General features: G+C 28.3%; 1 protein-coding gene across 3 annotated transcripts in view; it reads left to right on the plus strand.

Annotated features, from left to right (window-relative positions):
- Nucleotides 1-2,367: 2,367 nt before the first annotated feature.
- The window catches only part of ldd (lipid droplet defective), a 96,245-nt gene continuing 78,441 nt past the window's right edge, over nucleotides 2,368-20,171 (plus strand). Inside the window, exons 1-2 of one of the 3 annotated variants that reach the window (XM_075298949.1) lie at nucleotides 2,368-2,523; nucleotides 3,543-3,729. The gene's annotated coding sequence lies outside the window, so the exon portion shown is untranslated. The remainder of the gene's footprint in view (nucleotides 2,524-3,542; nucleotides 3,730-20,171) is intronic. The other 2 variants (XM_075298950.1, XM_075298951.1) reach the window with 2 other exon arrangements.

Consider the following 20,171-nt stretch of genomic DNA (forward strand, 5'->3'; position numbering starts at 1 on the left):
GTCAAAATTTTATTTCTATAGAAAATTTTGTCAAAATTTTATTTGTATAGAAAATTTTGTCAACATTTTATTTCTATAGAAAATTTTGTCAACATTTTATTTCTATAGAAAATTTTGTCAACATTTTATTTCTACACTGAAAAAACAGTGAACCCACCAGCAAAGAAAACTTTCGATTAATTTTAGAAAAATTTTAATATTTTCAGAAAATTTTAACTAAACAGTATTACAAACGTTGGCATCACGCCGATATCACAAAAATAAGTAAATATTTTTCGACAAATTCAAGAAAATTTATTAGACAAAATTATTAGGTTTTTTCACTTGTTAAAAAAATTTTGTAGTTTGAAGGAAAAAATGGAGTTCAAAATTGCAAGAATGTCTTTAGTGACATACGAAGTTCATGATGGGTGATGTTGTAGTAAAATTTACAAATTTAAAGAAATAATGAACTATTTTGTGAGAAATACGAATTTTGTAAATCTATATGCTTAATTTGTGTATAATTTTTTCTCGTTTTTTAGTTAATTTAACTAACGTACTCAAAAAACTATTAGAGTAAAAAAAAACTTTTTCCAAATATGATAATTCCATGAACTAAAATGAAGTTAAATTGGCTTTAGAAAAATAGAGAGTTCATTTTTTTTGAGTGTATAGAAAATTTTGTCAAACTGAATTATATACGGCCTTGTTTTGTATGGACTAGCTTACAATTTAGAAGACGATGTTCAAAAGTTTTAAGATACCTTGCCATCGGCAAGTGTTACCCCCACCCAAATAATTCGATTATGGACCCGGCCGAACTTACTGCTGTATATACTTGTTATTCTATAATATTAAGTGTGTTTTTTTAAAGGCTAAAATTTATTTTGAGGATTTTGTATGTTTAGTTTAAAGTTTTGTTTTTGGAATTAATTAAACCTCTTTAACTTTGAAGTATATGTTATAATTTGGATTTTTCAACTTTCATTTGATTTTTGAAGAGCTTATAGAAAATTAAACAAAATCTGAAAAATGCATAAAATTTTCTTCTTCGTCGTTTTCTTTAAAAAAAAGAGTTATACGTTAAATCGCACGATCTAAGCTGCCAATTGACCGTTTCCCAAGATGAAGATTTTTGACAGTGAAACACCCCACGAAACGTGGTGTCTTTCGTCATCTGTTTAAATCAGTGTTGTCAAAAAGATAATAGCTGAAAAATCACCCTTTATATTGCAAAAAGAAAACGAAAATTCAATACATGATCTCTGTATCCTTATTTTTAATTTTAGTGATTCTAGTTTTAAAGTAAGATAGGTTCCTAAAAATGCCTTTATTTTAAAATCAATGCCAAAATCCTTAAGGGCAGTTCAACATCTTTGTAAATTTTTTGGGAGTGTACAGGGTTTTTATTAATTGTAAATGATTATATTTGAAATGTAGATAGTTTCATTTGAAGTGAAAATTTTATATAAAATTAAATTTTAATGATTGTGCTATTGATTCCGAGCCAAAGAAGTGGAGAACTGAAGTATGGATAATTGATTCTAGGCAACACATTCTAATATATTATTTTTGTTAGCTTTTTTTCTCTATGTGCTATAAAAGTCCATTAAAAACTTGTTAACTAAAACTTAAATTTCCAAATTCAGACTCGACTACAAGTAAAAATTAGGCTAGGCTTCAAGTAAAAAAGGTTTTAAAATAAACTGATAAAACCATCTCCTATTTTTAAACGATTTTTAGCTCAGTAGCCAAGATGTAGACAGTCAACAAATTTGAAGTATCAAAGCCATGTTGACCTTAGTAAAACGAAATTTTCTTTCATATTAGGATACCTAATTTTTAAATCGGATCTCTTAACGATAAAGACAAAACGGCTTCATTGGAAAGTTTATCGACTTTTGGACGAGGAAAAAATTGTATATCAGAGAAATGTATCTTCTATGCTAAGCAAATTTTGCATTCGTATTTTAAGGACATGAAATCTCGAAGATTCGTTTGGTAGAAGCTAAATATTATTTTCGTGTGTACATAAAGACAGTTTCATTTATTGATTTTTGCTTGCTAGTTCAGTTTACGAATTTGACCGTTACACATTAACATTTGCATGCATTATCAACATACCATCAACATGTTGTAAACATATTCATTGGCAACATTTACATTACAGTCAATGTTATTGAGATTGTCATAACTGGCTCTAGAGAATATCTCTATATATACTGCATATTCGTTATTGAATGGATTTTATGGTTGGTAAGCTGTTAAAACTGAGAGTTGATTGGCTTAAGAGTGAGAGTCACCAATCGCATTGCATATTGTCAAGCTGCTGTTAGCTAGCAGTGATGATACTTATTTTCAGTTTCTTACGGTTGTTTACAATAACTCTGTACTAACTTTAAGCTCAGTTCAATAGCGGCGATCGGTGGCAACAGTTGTTGTGAGCGGAATAATAACGACGAAACGTTATCTTCCCTGTTTGATATTTCTTTTGTGTTTGGTTAATCGGTAGAGTGTTGTTGTTATTGTGCTGCATATTCGGTTAGTGGGTTGGGTATATGCAAGAGCCCCAGTGGAAGAAGGCTTAAAAGAAACTAAGAAAATTTTTAACCAAAAAAAAAAATTAACAAGTGTTTTTTTATTTTAATTAGGTATTTGAGAGAAACAAAAAAAAAATATTTAAATACAGATTATGAACTTTTGAATTAAATCAAATGAAATACGAGGGTCATCAACTATTAAAGTCAATCAATAACGCGTTTGGGATATTCGTTAGTGTTGATTTTTCTTTTACGGAAAGTGTGACAAGCTCAAATGATTGTAGTATATTTGGTTTAATGTAATAGAGTCGTTGTTGTAATTTACCTTAAACAAAATCGTATGAACAAAAAGCAAATCAAAACAATACCAGAAAACCTAAACAAAAAAACACCGAAAACAATCAACGGAAAGTGAAACTGGTATTTAAGCCGCAACTATACAATATTGGCTCTTTTAGTAGTTGATTGTTTGCCGTTGTTGTTGTTGTAATCGAGCATTGTTGTCGTCATATGTAATTGTTTTGTGCTATTTTCGATATTTCTGTGTCTTCATCGCGTCGTGTGAGCGCTTCATCGATAATTTTCGCATATATACGGTAGCCCGGTTTTTGTGTTTTTACTTGAAAACTAAAAAAAAACATAAATAAAGACAGCATTAAAAAAATACAAATAAAAACACAACAACAAGTGTTACACACTAATCATAATAGCAGAGCTTCTTGTAGTGAAAGAGAGAAGGGAGAGGCTTTATAGATTATTCTAAAAATAGAGTTCCTTTGCCATACGCCATAGTTGATTGATCGTCTATGGCAGATCCATTTAAATTGCAAAAAACGACACTGCACGCATTTTTAATAGAACGCTTATAGTTGCTATAAACTGTCATTCTTGTTTTCAATGTATGTAGATGCATTATAATTCATTTTCATTAAAACAAAAGTTTCTTAACAAGTTAATCAAGTTAAAATTTAATTAAGTATTTTTTTGTGTTGCTTTATTCGTTTCCTCTTCTCGGTGTAGACATAAGTGTCAAAAATATTGAATATCTATTTTGTGGATTAATTGGCATCCGTTTCTCATCGATTTAAGTCTTTGTCGTGATTTGTCGTCAGTGTTTCCCACCAATAGTCTTTACAAGTTCAACCGGTATCAACAAATCTTGAAGTCAGATTTCATCGTCATTTGTGTCTGTGGTGAAGGTTTCAAAGTGAGTAGAATACAATTGTTATTACATGTTGCATAAAATTTTTACTTAACAATTTATTGATGTAGTTATTTACATATACAGTGGGCCAATCGATATGGTTTAGTTGCTTTTATGCTATGAGGATATCAAATATTCTGATACACTTTTGCTTGTAAAGGCCGGTATTAAGTTCGCATTATCGCACTAAACAGTGTTGCCAGTATTTTTCTTGCTCTTCTCCCCAAATTATGACGCTTTCGTCCCCAAAAATCCCCAATTTAAATCAAAAGTCTTCGCAAAATTCCCCAATATATTTTTGACAAGTTTTTATGGAAAAAATAAAGAAATAGGCTCTGAGATGGAATATTGGTATCAGCTGCAATAAAATCAAAATTTCTAAACACAATACCAGGAGCCCGGCGACTGCCTTCCAAATGTTCGAAAAATGAAAATGGGAGTTCGAGGCCATGTATTTATGGACGAACATTTATTTCTATAGGCTCTGAGATGGAAATAGGCACTGAGATGGAATATTGGTATCAGCTGCAATAAAATCAAAATTTCGAAACACAATACCAGGAGACCGGCGACTGCCTTCCAAATGTTCGAAAAATGAAAATGGGAGTTCGAGGCCATGTATTTATGGACGAAGATTTATTTCTAAATATTCAATCAATAAAATTGGGTGATAGATACATATGAAGGTGAACCATCTATATTTATGGAATATATTGTCCAAAACAGTGATGAACACCGATAACAGGACAACAAAAAATTATAAATTAGCGCTTGAGCCCCTAAAATAAATTATTGCAAACCTGATTTATTATACTGAATGGATTTCGAAAAGATCCCCACAAAAATCCCCAAAATTCCCAAATCCCCAACTCAAACATTTCGTCCCCATTCACGAAAAAATATTCCCAATTTGAGGGAATATCCCCAATACTGGCAACACTGGCGCTAAACTTGCCATTTTTTAGGTTATTTTACTTTAATAATTCATTTTAAAGGGAATAAACTTTTTCAATTGATGCTTTGGATCATTCCCCTCAAAGTTATAATAAAATTGACATTTTGCTTTTATTTATTTATTTTTGATTTTAGCCGAAAAATTCGAACTTAATACCAATCATCAAATCAAAAATGTGTTTTTTTTATTTTATGGCCTTAATTAAAAGTTTGCCTTAATTAAAAGTTATACGACTTTAACGGAGGGACGCAAATTTGCGAGATTAAAAAGACAAATGTAGAAGCAAAGATCATAAACTTTTTTTAATTCAAATTTCATTATTTAAAAAAAAAAAAAATTATCCTTGATATTGTGTCAATTGCCTCTCCTAAAATTTAGGTTGCATAATCTTTCATATTAGGTCAATACTATTTTCAATGTGAGTAGAGTTTTATGGTTACATTTTTAATTTTTTTTTTTTGAGGGTTTCAAAGCTTCTCTAAGTGGTTTCACTGCAATGTGGAACGCCGTTCGGACTCGGCTATAACAAGGAGGTCCTTTGTTATTGAGCTTAACATGGAATCGGGCAGCACTCGGTGATAAGAGAGAAGTTCACCAAGGCAGGAAAATTGGACTAAGGACAAATTTAAGACACAATTAAATTTAAGTTTTGCGTTCTTGATTCTAGGAAACACAATTAAATTTATTCGTTTTTTCAGCTTTTTTTATACCCTCCACCATAGGATGGGGGTATATTAACTTTGTCATTCAGTTTGTAACACATCGAAATATTGCTCTAAGACCCCATAAAGTATATATATTCTGGGTCGTGGTGAAATTCTGAGTCGATCTAAGCATGTCCGTCCGTCCGCCCATCCGTCTGTTGAAATCACGCTAACTTCCGAACTAAACAAGCTATCGACTTGAAACCTGACATAAGTAGTTGTTATTGATGTAGGTCGGATGGTATTGCAAATTGGCCATATTGGACCACTTTTACGTATAGCCCCCATATAAACCGACTCCCAGATTTGGCTTACGGAGCCTCTTAGAGAAGCAAATTTCATCCGATCCCATATATTAACACGTGGTGTTAGTATATCGTATCGAACAACCATGCAAAAATTGGTCCATATCGGTCCATATTTATATATAGCTCCCATATAAACCGATCCCCAGAATTGAACTCCGGAGCATCGTGGAGGAGCAAAATTCATCCGATCCGGTTGAAATTTGATACATTATGCTAGTATATGAATGCTAAGAACCATTCCAAAATTGGTCCATATCGGTCTATAGTTATATATAGCCGATCCGGTCAAGATTTTATTTCTTTAGAAAATATTGTCAAAATTTTATTTCTATAGAAAATTTTGTCAACATTTTATTTCTATAGAAAATTTTGTCAAAATTTTATTTCTATAGAAAATTTTGTAAAAGTGTTATTTCTATAGAAAATTTTGTAAAAATTTTATTTCTATAGAAAAATTTGCCAAAATTTTATTTCTATAGAAAATTTGGTCAAAATTTTATTTCTATAGAAAATGTTGTCAAAATTTTATTTCTATAGAAAATTTTGTAAAAATTTTATTTCTATAGAAAAATTTGCCAAAATTTTATTTCTATAGAAAATTTGGTCAAAATTTTATTTCTTTAGAAAATGTTGTCAAAATTTTATTTCTATAGAAAATTTTGTCAAAATTTTATTTCTATAGAAAAATTTGCCAAAATTTTATTTCTATAGAAAATTTGGTCAAAATTTTATTTCTATAGAAAATTTTGTCAACATTTTATTTCTATAGAAAATTTGGTCAAAATTTTATTTCTATAGAAAATTTTGTCAAAATTTTATTTCTATAGAAAATTTGGTCAAAATTTTATTTCTATAGAAAATGTTGTCAAAATTTTATTTCTATAGAAAATTTTGTCAAAATTTTATTTCTATAGACAATTTTGTCAAAATTTTATTTCTATAGAAAATTTTGTCAAAATTTTATTTCTATAGAAAATTTTGTCAAAATTTTATTTCTATAGAAAATTTTGTCAAAATTTTATTTCTATAGAAAATTTCGGCAAAATTTTATTTCTATTGAAAATTTTGTCAAAATTTTATTTCTATAGAAAATTTTGTCAAAGTTTTATTTCTATAGAAAATTTGGTCAAAATTTTATTTCTATAGAAAATTTTGTCAAAATTTTATTTCTATAGAAAATTTTGTCAACATTTTATTTCTATAGAAAATTTTGTCAAAATTTTATTTCTATAGAAAATTTTTTCAAAATTTTACTTCTATAGAAAATGTTTTCAAGCTGAATTATATACGTTTTTAATCGGCCTTTTTTGCTTACACTGAAAAAAAAGCATACTCGGTTCCAAAGATTTTGTCTTCACTTTAAGAAATTTGGTATTGATTCCGAGCCAAAGAAGCGGAGAATACAAGTAAGGATACTTTTAAGACACAATTCTCTTTTAAATTTAGGTTTTGTGTACTTGCTTCTAGGAAGCAAATTTTAATTTTTCGCTTTCTCAGCTTTCTTCTTCATATGCTATCAAAGTCCTTTAAAAACGAGTTGACGGCAACTTTATTTTCCAAATTAAGACTCGACTTCCAGTAGAAATTATGCTTTTTTTCAAGTAAAAAGTTTCTTTAAAATAAAGTTTTGAAAAACATGTCCTATATTTGAACGATTTTTTGCTTTGTAGTCAAGATGCAAAAAGACAACAAATTTAAAGACAATTTCATTAAATTTAAAGAATTTTTCTGAATTATTAAAGTCAAGTTGACCTTAGCCTATAAATTTTTTCTTTCATATTGAGATACCCATTTCTAAGTCAAATCACTCAATTATAAGGACAATACGACTTCATTGAAAAGTTTATCGACTTTTGGAGAAGGAAAATAACTTTATTTTAGAAAAATGCGTCTTCTATGCTAAGTAAAATTTGTATTCGTATTTTAAAGACATGAAATCTTTGACCTCACGACAATATTTTTTTCAGTGTAATATATGCCCGCGATGACAAGGTAACAAGGTAATTCGACTGTGGATGACTGTCTTTATTAGAAGTTCCTATGCAATCCATGGTGGAGGGTACATTCGGCCTTGCAGAATTTACGGCCGTATATCCTTGTTCTTCATGTGCTATCAGAGTTCTTTAAAATAATGTTAACGACAACTTAAATTTCCAAATTCATATTCCACTATAAGTAGATATTGTGCTTTGATTCAAGCAAAAAAATCTTTAAAATAAAGGGTTGAAAAAATCTTAAAAATGCTTTTCTGCTTTGTAGTGAAGATGTGAAAAGTGAGCAAATTTAAGGCAATTTCATTAATTTTGAAGAAATTTTCAGAATTACTAAGTTTCCATTTTAGAATACTCAATTTTAAGTCGAATCACTTAACTATAAGGACAAAACAACTTGCTTGAAAAGTTTATCGACTTTTGGACAAGGAAAAAAACTGTATATCTTCTATTCTATGAAATCTTTGGCCTAACGACAATACTTTTTTCAGAATATACAGATACATAATTTTCGAGAAAATAGCATGTTTGCGACGACCAAAAATAACATTTTTCTCTTGAAATATGTTTGAGGTTATCATATTCTTTCTCTCGGTGCAATTTTGAACTAAGTTACTTCCAAGATTATTCGGTAATGAGAGCTTTTGCTTGGATTGTTTAACAGTTGTTATTGCGCATTGCTAATAAAATATTTTTGATTAAATTTAACTGAAAATTTTGAGATCTTCTTAATTGCTAAAATATTGGGAGCACTCAAAAAAAAAGTTTACTTGGATCCAAAGGATTTTGGTATTGATTCCGAGCCAAAGATGCGGGTTCTTTAAAATAAGGAAATTTGTTTGCGACCTATCTGGCTTTAAATCTAGGATCTATAAAAATAAAATTAAGATACAGATCTCATTTATCGAATTTTCATTCTATTTTTCCAGTATATTAATAAAGCTATTCACGTACAAACAAATGCCAGTTTAAAAATCCAAATTATGACGAATACTTCGAAGTAAAAAATATTTGCTTAATTCTAAAAAAAACTTTAAACCAAAGATGCTAAATCCTCATTTGAAGCGCTTTTATCTTACATCTAAAGATTCAATATTTCAGTTCTTTAAGGACGATTTCTTTAAATAAAAAATGTCTTCTTTACTTTAAGGAAATTTTGCCTTAGTTTAAAAACATGTAACTTTAACGAAGGGACGCAAATTTTCAAAAAGTGTGTCCTAAATTTAATGAAAAAATGAAGCAAAGATTTTAAACCTTATTTTAATTAAAATTTCATTATTTTAAAGAAATTTCATTATTTTAAAGAAATTTGAGGTTGCGCAATCTTTAATATCACGTATTTTTTTCAGTGAGGATAATATATAAAAACTTTTACGCAATTTCATATTAATTTATATGTAAATATTGTTTATTATTAATTTTTTAAATGACCTTGGCATTAGAATAAAGATTCAAAACTGGAATGGCGGGTGCTAAAAAATATTCACTTCATTTGCAAACCTAACCTTAAACGAGGCACCTTAAGCGCTTACGAAAAATATATAAATTATTAAAATAATAACTAGTAATCTATTGTTAAGTATTAAGTACACTCGGGTAGTTGCAAAGTGAATGAATCCGATTTAAGAAAAATCTTTGTAATTTATTTTGTTAATTTAGTTCAAACAATTAAAAAAAAATTACTTGGATCTGCAAATAAATCTTAACCTAATATTCTGTACTATTTTTACTCCAAACATTCAATATCTCACTTAAACTACAAGTTATGAAGAAACATGTTTTTCTTTACATCAAGAGAATTTTGTATACTGACTTTTTAAATTTCATGAAAAATTTTTAAAGCAAAAACATCGAGTTTCTTTTACTTCAAAATAATAATAGATATATACGGTGAATATTAATGTGTAAAATTATATGATTAAAAGTTAAAAAAATCGATTTTTTAAATTTTGAAAAGTCGAATGGTTACATCACCACACTGAAAAAAATATTGTCGTGAGATCAAAGATTTCGTGTCTTTAAAATACGAATGCAAATTTTGCTTAGCATAGAAGACGCATTTCTCTAATATAAAGTTTTTTTCCTTGTTCAAAAGTCGATAAACTTTTCAATGAAATCGTATTGTCCTTATAATTAAGTGATTTGGCTTAAAAATGGGTATCATAACATGAAAGAAAAAATGTTTGGGCTAAGGTCAACTTGACTTTAATAATTCAGAAAAATTCTTTAAATTTAATGAAATTGTCTTCAAATTTGTTGTCTTTTTGCATCTTGACTACAAAGCAAAAAATCGTTCAAATATAGGACATGTTTTTCAAAAACTTTATTTTAAAGAAGCTTTTTACTTGAAACATAGCATAATTTCTACTGGAAGTCGAGTCTTAACTTGGAAAATAAAGTTGTCGTTAACTCGTTTTTAAAGGACTTTGATAGCATATGGAGAAAAAAGCTGAGAAAGCGAAAAATTAAAATTTGCTTCCTAGAAGCAAGTACACAAAACCCAAATTTAAAAGAGAATTGTCTCTTAAAAGTATCCTTAATTGTATTCTCCGCTTCTTTGGCTCGGAATCAATACCAAATTTTTTAAGGTAAGGACAAAATCTTTGGAACCGGGCATGCTTTTTTTTCAGTGCATCATCAGAAATTTTAAAAATGTCGATTTTCGAATGTCGTTTTTTCCAAATGTCGAATTTTTATTCTCATTAAAATCCCAATTAATTAATATTTCCCATTAAGTCAGTATTTTTTCAGTATATGTAATTCATAAAAGTCTTGAACTTTCATTTACCATTAACATACAATTGAAATATTGATTTTTAATAGGTTTGACGATCGATATAAATAGATAGATAGATAGATTTACTCGATTTGTTTATATTTTTATTACAGGTGGTTTAGTATTCTTGGACAAAGTTCAGTGTTTATTATTCATAAAATGCCCTTTAAAACTTTATAATACTAAAATTATTCATATTCAATTATAGTGCTTGATTGATGGATATTATTGATAAATTTAAAACTTGACTTTGATAAATGATATTTTTCGACTATAAATAATAATAAATTTAGTATTTTCCTATTGTTATTACAAGATTATTAAGAGAATTTAGATAAAATTTAAAATATTAGTATCTACTTTATGGTCCATGAGTTTTTTTTATATAAAACATAATTTGATTTATTATTGTTACACTATGTGATATCCTACAACACCCTGACGGATTTATGGCGTTCGCCATAAATGAGGGATTGATATGGGCCAATTTATGGATAGTTGTTAGAGGACATATACTAAAATCGCATACCAAATTTTAACCCGAACAGATGAAATTTGCTCTAGCAAAAGGCTCCGTAAGTCAAATCTGGGGATCGGTTTATATGGAGGCTATATTCATAATAATGGACCGATATGGACTAATTTTTTGCATGGTTGTTAAAGGCCGTATACACTCAAAAAGAAAGTGAACTCTCTATTTTACTAAAGCCACTATATATAAGTTATAACTATATAAAGTTATAACTTTAATTTAGCTCATTTCCAATAAATTTTTTGCATACATTATTTAAATAAATGTCCAGAAAAAATTTCTTGTTCCGCAGTGTGACGCAGGGTATACAAATGGTAACATTTGTATACTAACATCAAATAGTATATTAAACATAGGAAAAATAACATAATTTCTCACATTAGCATTGAATATTTTTATTGCATCTTAGTGACCTAATTTCATGAAAATGACGCATTTTGTACAAGTGTTCATTTATAGCTGCATGACAATTTTGCTATCAAACCATTGATAATTCTGAACAAGTGTTTATAGATCACAAAGAATTATTACGCATCTTTAACACATATTGTAGGTCAGGATCATTGAGCATCTCAATATACACAGGCCGATTTATAGTAAAAATCACGCCAGGCCAAAGGATTGAATGAAATGATTTTAAATTATAGGAAACAAAATTAAATTTGAAGGATTAAAAAACCCCAAAAAAAGAAACATGTTTAAAAATATGTTTTCCCCATTTTTATACCCTGCGCCACACTGTGGAACAGGGTATTATAAGTTAGTGCATATGTTTGTAACACCCAGAAGGAGACGAGATAGACACATAGTGTCTTTGGCAATAATGCTCAGGGTGGGTCCCTGAGTCGATATAACCATATCCGTCTGTCCGTCCGTCCGTCTGTCTGTGAACACATTTTTGTGACCAAAGTCTAGGTCGCAATTTAAGTCCAATCGCCTCCAAATTTGGCACATGTTCCTAATTTGGGTCAGAATAGAACCCTATTGATTTTGGAAGAAATCGGTTCAGATTTAGATATAGCTCCCATATATATCTTTCGCCCGATATAGACTTATATGGCCCCCAGAAGCCAGATTTTTGGCCGAATATGGTTGAAAATTTGCACTAGGAGTACAATTAGTAGTATAGTCAAGTGTGCCAAATTTGATTGAAATCGGTTCAGATTTAGATATAGCTCCCATATATAGCTTTCGCCCGATTTACACTCATTTGCCCACAGAGGTCAATTTTTTGCTCCGATTTAGTTGAAATTTTGCACAGGGAGTAGAATTAGCATTGTAACTATGCGTGCCAAATTTGGTTGAAATCGGTTCAGATTTGGATATATCTCCCATATATATCTTTTTCTGATTGCGACAAAAATGGTCAAAATACCAGCATTTGCCTTGTTAAATCACCACTGCTTAGTTGAAAAGTTGTAAAAATGACTCTAATTTTCCTAAACTTCTAATACATATATATCGAGCGATAAATCATAAATAAACTTTTGCGAAGTTTCCTTAAAATTGCTTCAGATTTAAATGTTTCCCATATTTATACCCTTCACCACTACTGTGGTACAGGGTATAATAAGTTTGTGCATTTGTATGTAACGCCAAGAAGGAAAAGTTTGAGACCCATCGTTTAGTATACCGATCGTCTTAGAATTAAATTCTGAGTCGATTTAGCGATGTCCGTCTGTCTGTCTGTCTGTTGATGTATTTTTGTGTGCAAAGTACAGCTCGCAGTTTTAGTCCGATTGTCCTAAAATTTGGTATAGGGTCCTGTTTCGGCTCAAAGACGATCCCTATTGATTTTGGAAAAAATCGGTTCAGATTTAGATATAGCTGCCATATATATTTTTCACCGATCTGGTCGTAATTGGCGTGTATATCAACCGATCTTCCTCAAATTCCGTACATCCGAATATTTTATGAGTCTCGAAAAACTTGCAAAATATCAGCCAAATCGGTTCAGATTTAGATATAGCTCCCGTATATAGCTTTCGCCCGATTTACACTCATTTGCCCACAGAGGCCAATTTTTTGCTCCGATTTAGTTGAAATTTTGCACAGGGAGTAGAATTAGCATTGTAGCTATGCGTGTCAAATTTGGTTGAAATCGGTTCGGATTTAGATATAGCTCCCGTATATAGCTTTCGCCCGATTTACACTCAAATGACCACAGAGGCCAATTTTTTTGCTCCGATTTAGTAGAAATTTTGCACAGGGAGTATAATTAGCATCGTAGCTATGCGTGCCAAATTTGGTTGAAATCGGTTCAGATTTAGATATAGCTCCCATATATAGCTTTCGCCCGATTTACACTCATATGACCACAGAGGCCAATTTTTTGCTCCGATTTAGTTGACATTTTCCACAGGGAGTAGAATTAGCATTGTAGCTATGCGTGCCAAATTTGGTTGAAATCGGTTCAGATTTAGATATAGCTCCCATATATATGTTTTTCTGATTGCGACAAAAATGATCAAAATACCAGCATTTTCATTGTTAAATCGCCACTGCTTAGTTGAAAAGTTTTAAAAATGACTCTAATTTTTCTAAACTTCTAATACATATATATCGAGCGATAAATCACAAATAAACTTTTGCGAAGTTTCCTTAAAATTGCTTCAGATTTAAATGTTTCCCATATTTTTTTACTAAAATTGTGTTCCACCCTAGTGCATTAGCCAACTTAAATTTTTAGTCTATACACGCAAAGAAAAAAAAAACGTTTGGAAAACGTGTACCGAAAACGTTTTTCTTTTGTTAGAGTTTTTTGAATTGCTTCGAAAAGTATACTCTTTTATCACCAAAAAAATTCGTTTGTTACAAAATTTTTATTTATTCAGTAAAAAAAAGTTTTTTTTTGAACCAACAACACAGTCCATTTCGTTTATATCAAACACTGTTCTTTTCTAAATTTAGGTCTTTAATAAGACACATTTGACAGTTCATAGTAAAAATTTAATATAGTAGAATGTAATGTTGAAAATTTTTTCGGAATCTTCCGATCATATCTGGAATATATGTAAAAAAAAAAAACTTTGGTCGAAGCAGGGATCGAACCCACGACCCTTGGCATGCAAGTCAGACGTAGCAACCACTGCTCCACGGTGCCCAACTAAATGTATTTTTCTGTTAAATAAACTTTGTTTAATCGGCTCGTGGGCGCCGCAAGTTATGCTATATAAATATAACTTAGTTATATTGGTAATTGTCTATTGATGACAATAACGGCTACATGGCTCAGTGGATAGTGTGTTGGCTTACAAATTGCATGGTCCGCGGTTCGATTCTCCGTCCAGGCGAAAGGTAAAAAAAAATTAAAAATTTATAAAATCGTATAATTTCTTCTACATTGTTTGTGTTACAGAAAAAGGTGCTAAGAACTAAAAAACTTCGTGGTAGTGGGAAAGATGTGAGGGAAAATGCAATTAGCCAGAAAAAAATTTTTTTGAGTTAGTCTTTATGAAATTGTTTTTACATCCTGGAAAAGAATAAACGTTTATCACAAAAAAATATACTTTTCTTCCAAATACACTTCCTTTCAACGAAAAGCAAATGAGAAACGAACTTTGTTTGTCTAAAATTTCGTTTGGGAGGAAAGAATTATTTTTTTTGCGTGTAGATTTTGTAAAAGTCTATCAAATTCTGTCCAAATCGAGTGATATTTAAATGTATGTATTTGGGACAAACCTTTATATATAGCCCCCAACACATTTGACGGATGTGATATGGTATCGAAAATTTAGATCTACAAAGTGGTGCAGGGTATAATATAGTCGGCCCGCCCGACTTTAGACTTTCCTTACTTGTTAGTATTTAAAAAGCTAAAAAAGTGAAAAAAAAATACAATAATAAAAATAAATAAGTAATAAAAAACTTGGCCGAGACGAACCTGCGTCTCAATAGCTCTTGTTTTCCACTGCACTCAAAAAACAGTGAACCCACCAAAAGGAAGATTTAGGTTAATTTTAGAAAACTTTAACTAAACTGTATTAAAAACGCAGATGACAAGCCGATTTCACAAACACAAATAAATTTTGTTGGACAATTTTAAGAAAATTTATTATAATTATTTTTTTTTCGCTTGTTAAAGAAAATTTCGTAGTTTGAAGGAAACAATTGGAGTTCAAAACTGCAAGTCAACGAAAATTTATCAAAACTAAAATATAATTAAATTGGCTTGGGTGATATATAGGGTTCACATTTTTTCAAAATAATTGTCGTGAGACCAATCATTAAAATACCAATGCGTTTTCCCTTTGCATACACACAAACATTTTTTTTTCTGATTCAATCACGAAATTAATTGATCCAATTAATTTTTTAATTGAAATGTCTTCAATCACAGAAATGATAGTATCAATTAAAAAATTAATTGAAGGTCAATTAAAAAATTAATTGATCCAATTAAAAAACTAATTGATACTATTAATTTTTGTGATTGATTTTTGTTTCAATTAAAAAATTTGTTGATTCAATTAAATTTTTAATTGAATATTTTTTAAAACTCAATTAAAATTTTTCGTGAAATTTTTTTCTGCGTAGAAGACGCATTTTTCTTGACCGAAAGTCGATAAACTTTCGGCTTACAAATGCATAACTTTACAAGAAAGAACATTTTGTTTGACTTCAGCCAACTTGGATTTAATAAGTCTGAAAATTGAATACATTAAAATTTGTTTCCTACAATCAAGTATGCAAACTCAAATTGTTTCTCAAATGTATCCTTAATTCAATTCTCCGCTTCTTTGGCTCGGAATCAATATCTTCATTAAAGTAAAGACAAAAACTTTGGAACCGGGCAAGCCTTTGTTTCAGTGTACCTGCCTGATAATAAATTCGTAACCACTATGTTTTCAGATCATGGGTGTACGAGTATGTCATACAATGGCTTTTAAAATAGAAACAAAGTTTATCAGTTTGTTGCATCCATTAATATATTTATCTTGGAACATATGATTAGATATGCACATTATATCCTATTAGTAAAGATTGTTAATCTATCTAATGTATTCAATTATTATTAAATGCTGGAATGTTATAGCTTCTGAAAGTTGTTAGCTGTTGCATTTAGGCCATAGTCACATTCCTAAAAACCAACATTATTTTCCGTGTATGTAGTTAAAATTTTATATTTTGCATTCTCTTGATCGTTTTTAATTACTATTTAGGATTAATTCAAAAGTCGTTTATTCTTTATGGTTACCTTCGTCTCTCATATGCAATATTTCATTTGAAAGTAAACGTGCTTAGGTTTAGATATTGAAGTTCATTCGAGCATATTTAATGAATTTGGTTTTAAGCGATTATTTTTGCTCATTACTACAATAAGAAGGTGATGGAGGGAATATACCTTTGTTTGTTTGTTTTTTTTTTATATGTATTTCGATACCATGTGTGCATACACTGAGAAATAATTATTGTGGAAAATAAAATACGAATGCCATTTTTTTAAGTGAATAAGAATTAGGCAAGAAAATTCGCCATAAAGATATTTTCAAAAGGATTACATGTGCCAATAAAATTAGATATACAATGAAACCTCTCAAACTTGGAAACTCTGCTATATTAACACATTAAAATTAACCCCTCATACCTGGACACCTCTCAAAGATGGACAAAATTTTGGCGACCGTGACACCCACACCTTTCAGAATTTTACTGTATATACAACCCACGAAAAACATACATTGAAAAATATATTGCAGTGAGGCCAAAGATTTCATGTTCTTAAATTACGAATGCGAATTTTGCTTAGCATAGAAACCTCATTTCTCTGATATAAAGTTTTTCCTTTTCCAATATTCGATGAAGTCCTTTTGTACTTTTAGTTAAGTTAATTGATTCGTCTTAAAAATTGTCATTTTTACATGAAAGAACATTTTGTTTGACCAAGCTCTTGAAAATTAATGAAATCGTCTATAGATTTTTTAAATTTCTTCATAAATTTAACTTCAAAAATAGGAGATGTCTTTTAACACTTTATTTTAAGGGCGATATGGTTAACTATTTCGCCTTTACTAAGGCAGGACGGAGACCAAGGTTGTGTTCCTGGCTGTTGTCCTAGTCTCCGAGAGTAGTTCTACAGCGTTTTTCTTGTTTGGGTTTTATTGGTAAACATCGATTAAATATAAATATATATAAACTTTTGATAAACATAAACGCGTCGCCAAAAAAGTAATGAAAATGTTTTTTTTTTGGATCCGGAAGTGGTGCAAAATTGACGCAGAAGCGATGAATTTAACATGGGCTTGTCATAGGACGGAAGTCCTCCATTTCAACAGCCGGTGCACTGAATTTGCATCACTTCTTTAAATGTGATTCGAATTCAATATTTTGGGTGTAAATTAAAAAATTCTGTGATATTTTGTCCAATAAATAATTTTTGTAATTTTTTATAATTTTAATGGATTCTAACGCTTGTCTGAAATGTTTGGTCTCAAATATTTTCAAAAATGCACAATTTTTTCAGATTGGTTTTAGCATTTTTTCGCCAAAATTTAAATAATTTGTACCATTTTATGAATTCTTAAACTGTTTTTAATCAATTTAAAACAAAAAAGTTTAAATTACCCTTTAAAAATATGAAAAGAGCATGTTATAAAAAATTGAATGAAAAGAACTTCCTGTGTAGTTAAAATAACGAACATCATTGGGAGTACATCTTCGGAAAGTGCTTTTAAAGTTGTACCTTTGGAAGAACTTCCAAATTTGTTTCCTGGGTATAGAAATAAAATGTTGACAAAATTTTCTATAGAAATAAAATTTTGACAAAATTTTCTATAGAAATAAAATTTTACAAAATTTTCTATAGAAATAAAATTTTGACAAAACTTTCTATAGAAATACAATTTTGACAAAATTTTCTATAAAAATAAAATTTTGACAACATAGAAATAAGAATTTTAACAAAATTTTCCATAGAAATAAAATTTTGACAAAATTTTCTGTAGAAATAGAGGATTGAAAATTTTTCTAAAGAAATAAAATATTGACAAAATTTTCTAAAACAAATAAAACGACAAAATTTTCTATAGAAATAAAATTTTGACAAAATAGACAAATTAGAAAATTTTCCACAGAAATCAGAATTTTGACAAAATTATCTATTGAAATAAAATTTTGACAAAATTTTCTATGGAAATAAAATATTGACATTTTCTATAGCAATAAAATTAACATTTGTTTTTTTTTTTTTTTTTTTTGATCTCAGCTTTGTCTAAACTACAAGAGTAGCTTAACCAACAGAGGAGAAGAACGTTTGTCAAATTTATTTGGGCAAAGCCCTATAGACTGCAAGATGATTGACAAAATTTTCTATAGAAACACAATTTTTACAAAATTTTCTACTGAAATAAAATTTTGGCAAAATTTTCTATAGAAATAAAATTTTGAAAAAAATTTCTATAAAAAAATAAAATGAAGACTAAATTTTCTATAGAAACAACATTTTGACAAAATTTTCCACAGAAATCAGAATTTTGACAAAATTTTCTATAGAAATAAAATTTTGACAAAATTTTTCACAGAAATAAAATTTTGACAAAATTTTATATAGAAATAAAATTTTGACAACATTTTCTATAGAAATAAAAGTTTGACAAAATTTTCTATGGAAATAAAATTTTGACAATTTTTTTTATAGAAATAAAATTTTGACAAATTTTTCTATAGAAATAAAATTTTGACAAAATTTTCTATAGAAATAAAATTTTGACAAAACTTTCTATAGAAATAAAATTTTGACAAAATTTTCTATAGAAATAAAATTTTGACAAAATTTTCTATAGAAATAAAATTTTGACAAAATTTTCTATAGAAATAAAATTTTGACAAAATTTTCTATAGAAATAAAATGTTGATAAAATTTTCTATAGAAATAAAATTTTGACAAAACTTTCTAAAGAAATAAAATTTTCTATAGAAAAAAAATTTTGACAAAGTTTTCTATGGAAATAAAATTTTGACAAAATTTTCTGTAGAAGTAAAATTTTGACAAAATAGAAATAAGAATTTTAACAAAAATTTCCATAGAAATAAAATTTTGACAAAATTTTCTATAGAAATAAAATTTTGACAAAATTTTCTATAAAAATAAAATATTGACAAAATGTTCTATAGAAAGAAAGTTTTGACAAAATATAAATAAAATTTTGGACAAAATTTTCGATAGAAATTAGAATTTTGACAAAATTTTCTATGGAAATACAATTTTGGCAAAATTCTCTATAGACGTATAATTTTGAAAAAAAATTCTATAGTAATAACATTTTGACAGAATTTTCCACAGAAATCAGAATTTTGACAAAACTTTCTATATATATAAAATTTTGACAAAATTTTCTATAGAAATAAAAATTTAACAAAATTTTCTATAGAAATAAAATTTTGACAAAATTTTCTATAGAAATAAAATTTTGACAAAATTTTCTACAGAAATAAAATGTTGACAAAATTTTCTATAGAAATAATATTTTGACAAAATTTTCTATAGAAATAAAATTTTGTCAAGATTTTCTATAGAAATAAAATTTTGACCAAATAGAAATAAGAATTTTAACAAAAATTTCCATAGAAATAAAATTTTGACAAAACTTTCTATAGAAATAAAATTTGTTCCAAATTTTCTATAGCAATAAAATTTTGTCAAAATGTTCTACAGAAATAAAATTTTGACAAAATTTTTTATAGAAATAAAATTTTGAGAAAATTTTCTATAGAAATAATATTTTGACAAAATTTTCTATGGAAATAAAATGTTGACAAAAGTTCTATAGAAATAAAATGTTGACAAAAGTTCTATAGAAATAAAATTGTTACAAAATTTTCATAGAAATAAAATATTCGAATTTCACAAAATTTTCTATAGAAATAAAATTTTGACAAAATTTTTTATAGAAATAAAATTTTGAGAAAATTTTCTATAAAAATGAAATTTTGACAGTACGAGTATTTTCTATAGAAATAAAATTTCGAGAAAAGTTTCTATAGAAATGAAATTTTGACAATACGAGTATTTTCTATAGAAATAAAATTTTGACAAAATTTTCTATACAAATAAAATTCTAACAAAATTTCTATAGAAATAAAATTTTCTATAGAATTTCAATGTTGACAAAATTTTCTATAGAAATAAAATTTTGACACATTTTTCTATGGAAATAAAATTTTGCAAAAGAAGATTTTGT

The sequence above is a fragment of the Haematobia irritans genome, chromosome 3 (assembly GCF_050003625.1).
Source record: "Haematobia irritans isolate KBUSLIRL chromosome 3, ASM5000362v1, whole genome shotgun sequence".
In the NCBI taxonomy this organism is placed as follows: domain Eukaryota; kingdom Metazoa; phylum Arthropoda; class Insecta; order Diptera; family Muscidae; genus Haematobia; species Haematobia irritans.